Raw genomic sequence first — 10,000 nt, 5'->3', positions numbered from 1 at the left:
AACTGACAACTCATTCAAAGAACGTCTAATTGTTTCAAAACCACTTCTCAATTTCTCATTACTTTCTTGCAACTGATTTATCTGTTTCCCCTGAGCTATTAGGTCTCTTTGAACTTCTGCTACTTTGACTAAACTTCCAATGGACATAGCTCCAATTGCAGCAATCACACCAACATCTAGAAGAACCAAAGGTGCTGCTCTTTTACGTCTCCTTTTCTCTACAGAAGGTGAATTTCCTGGAGTGACGTCAGGAATCCATTCTAACGTTTTATCTATCCCCTTATCAACTCTATCTAGCGTTATTCTTACTTCCTTCATTAATCTAGTTAAAGAGACTGACAAAATCCTCTTATTCTCTACTTCATCTAGCGTCTTTCTCATTCGGTGCAACCTATCCTTGGAATCATTCAATTCCTCACTGGCTGATCTATATTGTCAAATTCCACACTTATGGTCACCTGGTCCGAAGCTAACCAGACTTCATGATCTTCTTCAACCACTACACCTGGTCCTAAACGAAATTCTTGTGACCCCCAGGTTACTGTGCTCAACAGGATTATCACTAAGAACTTCAACATCTATAATGAACAAGAGAAAAAAAAAACAATAAATATCATATGCATACAAATATCAACCCATTTACCCCTCTAACTATATACAAATGTTCCATTACATCCCAACTTTCTTCAACTTCGAAATATGGGTCAACTTCGTCACACCAGTATTTACATCCTTTATTACAAATCTATTCCCTTTTTTAATCTCTACAATCTCAAAAGGTCCATGGAACTTTGGACTTAACTTATAATTCAGATCATTCCGAACATTCACTTTAACAAACACTCTATCACCCATAGAAATAACTACACCCCACGATTTAGTGTTACTCTTCTCTACCATTGCGCGAGAACTAAGTTCAAGTTCTTTACTAATACGCTCAAATCTTTCTCTCGCTGTATTTATCAACGAAGTAACCGTGACATCGCCCTTAATTTGTTCTGGTAACAAATCAAAAGGTCCTTTCAACTTGTATCCATACAAAGCTTCTGCTGGAGATATCTTAGTTGTGTCATTCACCATAGTGTTGATACTATATCAAACTTCATCCAAAGACCTGTCCCAATGTGTATTGGAACCACCCACTGTCATGCGCAAGGCCTCAATTATTTTCCGATTTGCCCTCTCACATAACCCGTTCGCTTCTGGCCTATACGGGATTATAGATACCTTCTTTATTCCCAGTAAATTAGCAAGACCCTCCAAAGTCTTATTAATAAATTCCCTACCATTGTCTGTGAGCAGACATTCAGGGACACCATATCTACAAATTATCCCCTTAAAGAACGCTATAGCTACTTCATCAGCTGACTTAAATTTCAGCGGGAAAATCTCGACAAAGCGAGTCAACTCATCAACAACCACTAATAAATGTCTATACCCATAAGCAGATTCTGAGAAATTACCCAGAATATCCATATGCACTCTCTGAAACGGCCTATTTGGTATGGGATACGAACCCAAACGACACAACACTGTCGTCGCCGGCTTATTCGCATTGAAAATAGAGCAATTCTTCACAAAGGCCTCCACTGCGGAAAACATATTTTTCCAAAAGAACTTTCACCTAACGTTTTCATACGTCTTTTCAACACCTAAATGAGGAGAACCAAATTTACAATGTACAATATCTAGAACTTGTGGTACTAGACTCTCTGGCACAATGATCTGTGTAGTTTCGCCCATACTTAGACTACTTCGCAGGTTATACTTAGCTTTCCTAACTGATAAATTATTCTCCAATTCTAGTCCAGAAAAAGGCAACTTATAACCTTTCTTCGGTAAAACTCCTCTGAGAAATGCCTTAGCATCTGATAATAATTTACCTTCATCTTGCTTCTCTTCAAGCAAGGGTATGTCCCAAGTGACATTTTCACCAGTAATATAACACACAGCATTTCCCTCAACATCAAGAATAACAATCTCTTCTGAGACTGCCGACACACTATTTCTCTCCGAAGTATGCACTATAGGAACGTCTTTGTCCCCCACATGAGATATCTCAGAACTACTAGTATCCGAGACATGAGACACCAAATGTCCACTCTCGTCTTCCGCACAGGACTCGGTATGTGCTCCATCATCCTCAACCGGAAAATATCTGCTCAATGCATCTGCAACCACATTATGCTTACCTTCAATGTATTTGAGGCTTGCATCAAAATCTCTCAATGTCAAAAACCAACGTGCTCTCTTGGGCGATAAATTTGGCTTATTAAAAAGCTCTAGCAACAGTTGATGATCTGTAAAAATCTCAACTTTATTTCCCATCAACAACATCTTGAAATGAACAAGGCTAGAGACGACTGCGAAAGCCTCTTTGTCCACAACTGACATCAGCCTTTCGTTACTACCACGCGTTTTGAACTTTCTGCTATAAAAAGCAATTGGATGTAATTTTCCCTCAAATTTCTGCATCAAACACGCACCTATACATTACTGACTCGCGTCAGTCACCAAGGTGAACGGTTGACTAAAATCTGGAAACTTCAAAACAGGTGGGTTCACTAAAGCATTCTTGAGCTTCTCAAAAGCTAATTGCTGACTGTCACCTCAAACAAATTTAACGTCCTCTGCCAATAGATCTGTCAATGGAGACGCTATTGTAGAAAAATTCCGCACAAAACAGCGAAAGAAACCCGACATACCTAGGAATGAACGAATCTGCTTCCTGGTTTTAGGAAATGGAAAACTTTGTCATCATTAACTCTGACTCCTTCTTTAGAGATAACATGACCTAGATAGACAATTTCTTTCTTCAGAAACTCACATTTAGCCAATTTGACCTTTAACCCAGCGAACCGTAATCACTTGAGGACTTCTTTTAACACCTTTAGATGTTCTTCGATTGTATCTGTGCATATGAGAATGTTATCCATGTACACAAATACCGACTTTCCTAATAAACCGTGAAGTACTGTGTTAACCAGCCTAGTAAATGTTATTGGGGACCCTTGTAATCCGAAAGACATCCTATTAAACTCGTAATGCCCCTTTGGTATAGAAAATGCTGTAAATTTACGACTATTCTCGCTAAGTGGAACTTGCAAAAATCCCTGCATGAGATCTATAGACGAATATATATTCTTGCCACCGATTTCAACAAACAAATCAGGCAAACAGGCTACAGGTTATCTATCTGGGCATGTCTTTTCGTTCAATTTACGAAAGTCTACGCATACTCTGATGCTACCGTCTTTCTTTGGGACCGCTAGTAAAGGAAAATTAAAAGGCGAGGAACTGGGTCTTATGATACCTTCCGACTCCCACTTCTGAACTTCTTTTTCTACTTCTTCTCTAATCTTAAAAGGAATTCGATACGCTGGAATATATATGGGATTTGTACCCTTCTCTAGGCGGATTAAATGTTCTAGAACATCTGTAACCCCTAGCTTATCTCCCTTCAAAGCAATAATATCTAAATATTCTTTCAACACTTTCTCTACTTTATCTGTATACTCGGAATAATCAACCTTAGCCAAATGTTCGTGAAGGACTTGACTTCTGAATTGTAGCTCCTCATTGGGAAACATATTATCGTCTCCACAAAAACTCACTATCTTATGTTCTTCCTTAAACTCTTCAAAATCAATTACATAAGTACCCTTGTGATATTTTTTCACTGAATCTTGATAGCTTACCAATTCTAATGCAGTTACACCTCTGACTGAAACTTCATTTACTGATACCGTTCTTACAACGTCTTTGAATTTCTCGGTTCCCTCAACAATACATACTTTAGAAGGCAAATTCTTCTCTTTCATCGACACTTTAATCAATGTAGGAACTCGCGGGTGCAATTCAATATCCTCTAACAGAAATCCTTTGAAAAACTTTTGCGGAATGTCTTCATTCTCTAATGAATGTGTTACACATGTCGCAGTCTGCACCTTGGGTTTCCCACAAACCTTTTCCATGTTTCTATATGGAACAAAACAGCCTGGCCCACCTATTGTAATCCCCTGAATTCCAGTAAGAATGTTGATATTGTGCCGCATACAAGAAGGGTGTCCTAGCAAACCATTTCGCCTAAGGCTATTCCTTCTATGACCAAAAATGGTTCTATTATCGTCTTTTCACCGATACAAAGCATAAGAGATGACGAACCTAAGATATTCAATCTTCTCGCCTGTACATCACACACTGTCTCATTAGTAGGGACTAATTTACACTCTGGAAACTTCAAGTGGAAAAAATCAGCGTCTATCAGGTTAACTGAGCTGCCAGAATCAATGAAGATAGAAATTTCAATGCCATTAGAAAAACCACGTACAATCGGCCTATGTTCTGGTGACTCTAAGACCTGATTGCTCATTATCCTGTGTCCGTCTTTGAACTTATTCTGTGAAAATTCTGATGTTCATTTGTATACCTAGAACTTGCATCTCGTGGAATCCTTCTGTCATATCTAGTAAAACCACCCCGTGCTTTCCCTGAATAATCTCTATTCCTTGTGGCTGGGCAAAATTTCCACCCATGGTCTGAAGATTTGCAAGCTGAACAATATCTCACTTTGCAATTCGACTTACTATGTCCCACCTTATCGCAGTTAAAACAACGAATCGTTGTGACTGATCTCTCTGAGGTTTTCTTCGATTCCACCAGCGCACATGACTTCACTCCTGCATCATTTCCTAGATGTGAAGTACTAGCATTATTCTGTGGTTTCGAAACCGCTGCTGAAATTTTAGCACCTCCCTTCACAAAACTACTGTCCAGCGTCGGACATTTTGATAAATTTTTATTAACCTGAGCAAACAAAAAGGATTCATCTGCATTCTGCTCAATTCTTTTATCAAAACCATCTACAACCACATCCAGAACCGTCGTCAAAAGGCAGGCGAAGTGTAACAATTTTTCAAAATTATCTAAGGAGATATTATTTCCATTTACCCATGAAGAGTTGTTCATAGATTTCTTTATCTCACCTACTGCATCAAATAAACGAGCACTGTACGTGATTAATGAATCATTACCTTTCCTAGTTCTGATAAGCGCTCGTAAATTCCGAACAACGCATTCTCGGTCGATCCCGCCATAAGATGCACATAAAAATTCCTGAAGGTCTTTCCAAGATTTACACTTTCTGAACCCGAAACTGCATGCCCGTTCTCCAATTTCCCCTTTGTCTAAGTCTAAGAAAGCTTTTGCTTCTGTTAAAGCTTCGGCGCCATCCGCAATTTTCTTAGAATTCAGATAATTATTTACTGATTCAAAAAATATTTCGACATTCTGAGTCAACTTCCCGTCGACTAAACCTTTAAAATTTGTAATGCCTGCATTGAAGTTCGTCAACCTATGACACACAATTGATTGTGACGTACCTGTGGCTGCGTCGTTCATTTTGTAAGTAATCACACGCCCCGAGCGTAATAACATGAAATAAACTAGATAAGAGGGACGAAAGAGAACAATCCCCCCAAAAAAACGAAAGAACTTGCCTTATGACTCGTGACTGTTAAACAGAAAACGGAGCATTGCGCAACTAGCGAGAATGGGAAGCCACCAACTTGATAGAAGATGGAAGGTGTTAACTCCGCTTTGATATTGCAAGATCACCATTTCACTTAATTAACTCACAATCGCCACTATTCACACTTATCTGGGTGTTTTCTTAACCCCAAACTACTCTACATATTTCTCAGACCCATTTTCACAATTCACCATTCCCAAATACTTAAACAGAAAAAAAAGATTCACCGTATCAACGCGTGATTCTGACATGTAGCTGTCTTATCACGCGAGATCTTAGCACTGAACATGAATGCATTTGCACTCAGCTATCAGCGAGTGCCCCAAGCGTAGTGTTATCAATTAGCCTATTTCTCCTGACTGACTTACCTAACCAATCTATTTAATTCCTATCCCTCTTTCGCTATCTTTTCATACCTTTCGCTGCCACCAAATCAAACCAACACTGCTGCCACCAATTTAATTTTTAACCGCTGCCACCAATTTTAATCTGTTACACCTACAGATTAAACATTTCTTTCGAAATGCTACGTAACGTGTTTTGAGGCCTATCTTCAGAAAACGTGGTAACTAGCAACCCTATCTCTCTCGGACTCAACCCGCACATCTCTCTCTATCTCGAACACCATCCTCAAAATGGATACTCTAAGGAAACACCATCTTTCCTACATAAATAGATTTATTATCAAACAAAACCCAACAAGTAATGAATTAACAAAAAGAAAATTAAAATGCATAATAAATGAATTACCAAGTCAAAATAGTCTAATTGAAGATTTAACCTTACTCGGGCTGAACGCCTTTTTCACTCAAAACTCCCACACATTCCATCCTTAGACATTATACGTCTAGTCTTAAAGTCAACCACATTGAAACAACCAATAACTGCAAAGATTGCAGTGTTCTTTCTCTATCACCACAGCATCCACAGTATCCCCACAGACATCACCACAGACATCTGTTGGAAATTAAACAAACCGTAATCTCCCACAAATACAGTACACAAACATATGACATAATAATGAAAATCTAAAATGCATGGTTAATCAATGTCAAATCAGAACACAATAAAATATAATATTAAAGTGACATAGATGCCTATGTCCAATTCTCCCCACAAATTCATAAGTGTCTTGGATATGGTAAATTCACTAGTTCACAGTCCACACAGAAAAAAGAGAAGTCTGGATTTACCTTAACTGCCGGTTTTCTAAGAGATTGGAGCACACAAAGCCACGTCTGGACGATATCGCTCTTGGCTAGATAATAATCAATCAGACCTAACTTTACACAATTAGACACACAATCTCCATTTTTCTAACGCACGAACTTACGTACTTGCATACCAACTCGGTCGGCTGCCTCACATACCAGCTTCAATATTGTGTGTTCGCCGAGCCAAAACTGCTGAGACAATTGAAACCTGCTGACTGCAGTGATTTGCACCTATGTCACCGTCCAAGTACCACTCTGTAGCTCCCTTTCGCTTCATCACACTATGACTGAATATACACAGTAAATCTAAAACGAAACATATTTCCCCGACCAATAGTTATATATATTATATATATATATATATATATATATATATATATATATATATATATATATATATATATATATATATATATATATATATATATATATATATATATATATATATGAAACATATATATATATATATATATATATATATATATATATATATATATATATATATATATATATATATATATATATATATATATATATATATATATATATATATATATATATATATATATATATATATATATATATATATATATATATATATATATATATATATATATATATATATATATATATATATATATATATATATATATATATATATATATATATATATATATATATATATATATATATATATATATATATATATATATATATATATATATATATATATATATATATATATATATATATATATATATATATATATATATATATATATACATACATATATATATATATATATATATATATATATATATATATATATATATATATATATATATATATATATATATATATATATATATATATATATATATTATTACTTATATATATATAATGAGTTTATTAATAGATAAAATTATTGTAATTTATGTAGCCCTGCTCCTCCAAAGACACCTGCAAACTGTTATTTGAAGTTAAAAGTCACCCCCAAAAGACAGACAATTACTTAACTGTATTAGATCGCCAGTCAGAACTATGTAGTGAATAATTGGATTAATTCTGTAACAAATAAATTATATCAAACCCCTTCAGTAGCCAGCATGTCCCAATAAAGAAAAATGTGTCGTGATAGCATGGGATATTACATGAACCACCGAGTCAAAGTCGTCACAGTTAATTTTCCTTGCTTCAGTGAAGAATAATGCAACGGTGTTATTACTCTATCGGCTACCATATTCAAGTTTAGTATTGGTAAATGCTATTTCTTTTCCAACCATTGTGTCTCAGGATCCAAGACTTGCTTGCGTTTACTTACACTTGACTTTCCCTAATTCCTACTTACTGCATGGGAATAGCTTATGTAGTTTCACTAGGCAATGATCATTATTTATACACTAGACTTCCTAAAAGAAATACGGTTATACCAGGTTCTCTTACATGGTGGCGGAAGGGGAAAAAATGGAAAATAAGCACAGAGGAAGAATTTCCAGCAATCAGCAATACTTGTCAATTCCAGACTTACCGGTTGCGTAGGTTGCTTGCGCAATGCAAGTGACGATCGGAATTCTCAAAAAACGCACATTGTTGATTCACTTAGTAAAAACAACAGACAGCAAAAGGACATAGGACAAAGTTGCTCAGAGCACGGATGCGTGCTCTTTTTACAACAGTCTGTCTCTCTCTGCCGGCGTCAGGTCAGGTCACTGTTATTCCCGTCAACAACTCATGTGTGTAGCCTCGAGCAGTCTGAAAATTTGACAAAACATCGCCGAATGCATAGAACAGGGGAAAAAGGAAGCTTAAGACCACCCTCACTAGAGGCGACTTGGTAAAAACACTCTCTGTGGGTTAGGTCCCTAATGCTAACCTATCTGCTACTAAAGGAGGTTACTTTTTTGAAAAACACAGCCTACCTCCCTGCCCGCATTGTTCTAACTTCGACAGAGACGCTGTTCTGTCATTGTTAGAATAATATCCCTACTAAAATAACCCAGAGGGGCAAACAGCAGAATATTTATAAAAGCCTCTCCCCTTCTGGGTGTGAAGGTCTGTACTAAGCAAGCTGTTCGCCTCTATTACTTTACTCTTCTCCCCTGAGGAGATTTGTCCTGTGCAGTCTAACTAACTACAAATCTACCTAACTCAAGAAAGGATATGAGCTTTCATCACCTTACTTACAGAGTCCTAACTGTACTCAAAGGTGCTTACGGTTATTACGTGCTACCTCTTATAATCGTGATGTTTTAGACCTAGCCAAATGGTAAATTCTATGGTAATTCCTATCCTAACCTATTTGAACACAGCCATAGCACCAACGTAAGGGACAATGTACCAGCGAAGTTACAAGGGTTTCTGCACTACAATTGATAATTACTGGTTAGTACATGAGGTTTGGCTCTTATGATAAATGCTTGCCTCACTGAGGTTTTAGGCCATGAGTGTCATGAGTGTAGTGGCTCTCTTCACAGTAGTTTAGATTGTCTGATTTCAATTACACTGTACTTACAAGGTTAATACTCTAATGTGCTCAATCTGGTCTAGGCTACTGTATGGTAAGATCATGCTGACTACCTCCTTTGGGCAAGGGGCCAGGATCATTCTAAGATGGTAAGGCACTGTGTCGGGAGGGCACTAGTGCCAGGATGAGCTCATGGCTCTGCAATTCCTGGTTACAGGTGGGCACACTTAGTGCCTGGAGAGCACGTCAGCAATTTTATTATCCGTGCCCTTTATGTGCTGGATAGTCCAGTTATAATCCTGAAGATCCAAACACCATCTCATCAGTCTCTTATTTTTGTTTCTAAAGTTGGTGAGGTACATGAGGGGATTGTGGTCTGTTGGGACAGTCAGCGGGAATTGGTGGTCCGCATGATAGGCCTCTAAGTGCTTAGTTGCCAAGACCAGCCCCAGCAGCTCCTCCTCGATTGTGCTGTACCTTGACTGGGCCGGGTTTAACTTCTTGGAGCAGTAGGTGATAGGATGGCTCATATGGTCTTTTTCTTGGAACAGGACTGCCCCTACTCCGATGTCACTGGCATCCATGTCGAGATGGAAGGGTCTATCATAGTCCGGTGTCCTGAGCACCGGCTTGCTGGTGAGGACTTCCTTGAGGCGGTCATAGGCTTTCTTGCACTCAGAAGTGCAACAGAATTCCTGGTTGCCCCGGAACAGCTGGGTGATGGGGCCTCTGCCTCCGAGAGGTTCAGGATGAACTGCCTGAAATACTGTACCATTCCCTATATATATATAT

The sequence above is a fragment of the Macrobrachium rosenbergii genome, chromosome 26 (genome assembly GCF_040412425.1).
Source record: "Macrobrachium rosenbergii isolate ZJJX-2024 chromosome 26, ASM4041242v1, whole genome shotgun sequence".
In the NCBI taxonomy this organism is placed as follows: domain Eukaryota; kingdom Metazoa; phylum Arthropoda; class Malacostraca; order Decapoda; family Palaemonidae; genus Macrobrachium; species Macrobrachium rosenbergii.
Note: the sequence above shows the minus strand (reverse complement) of the source record.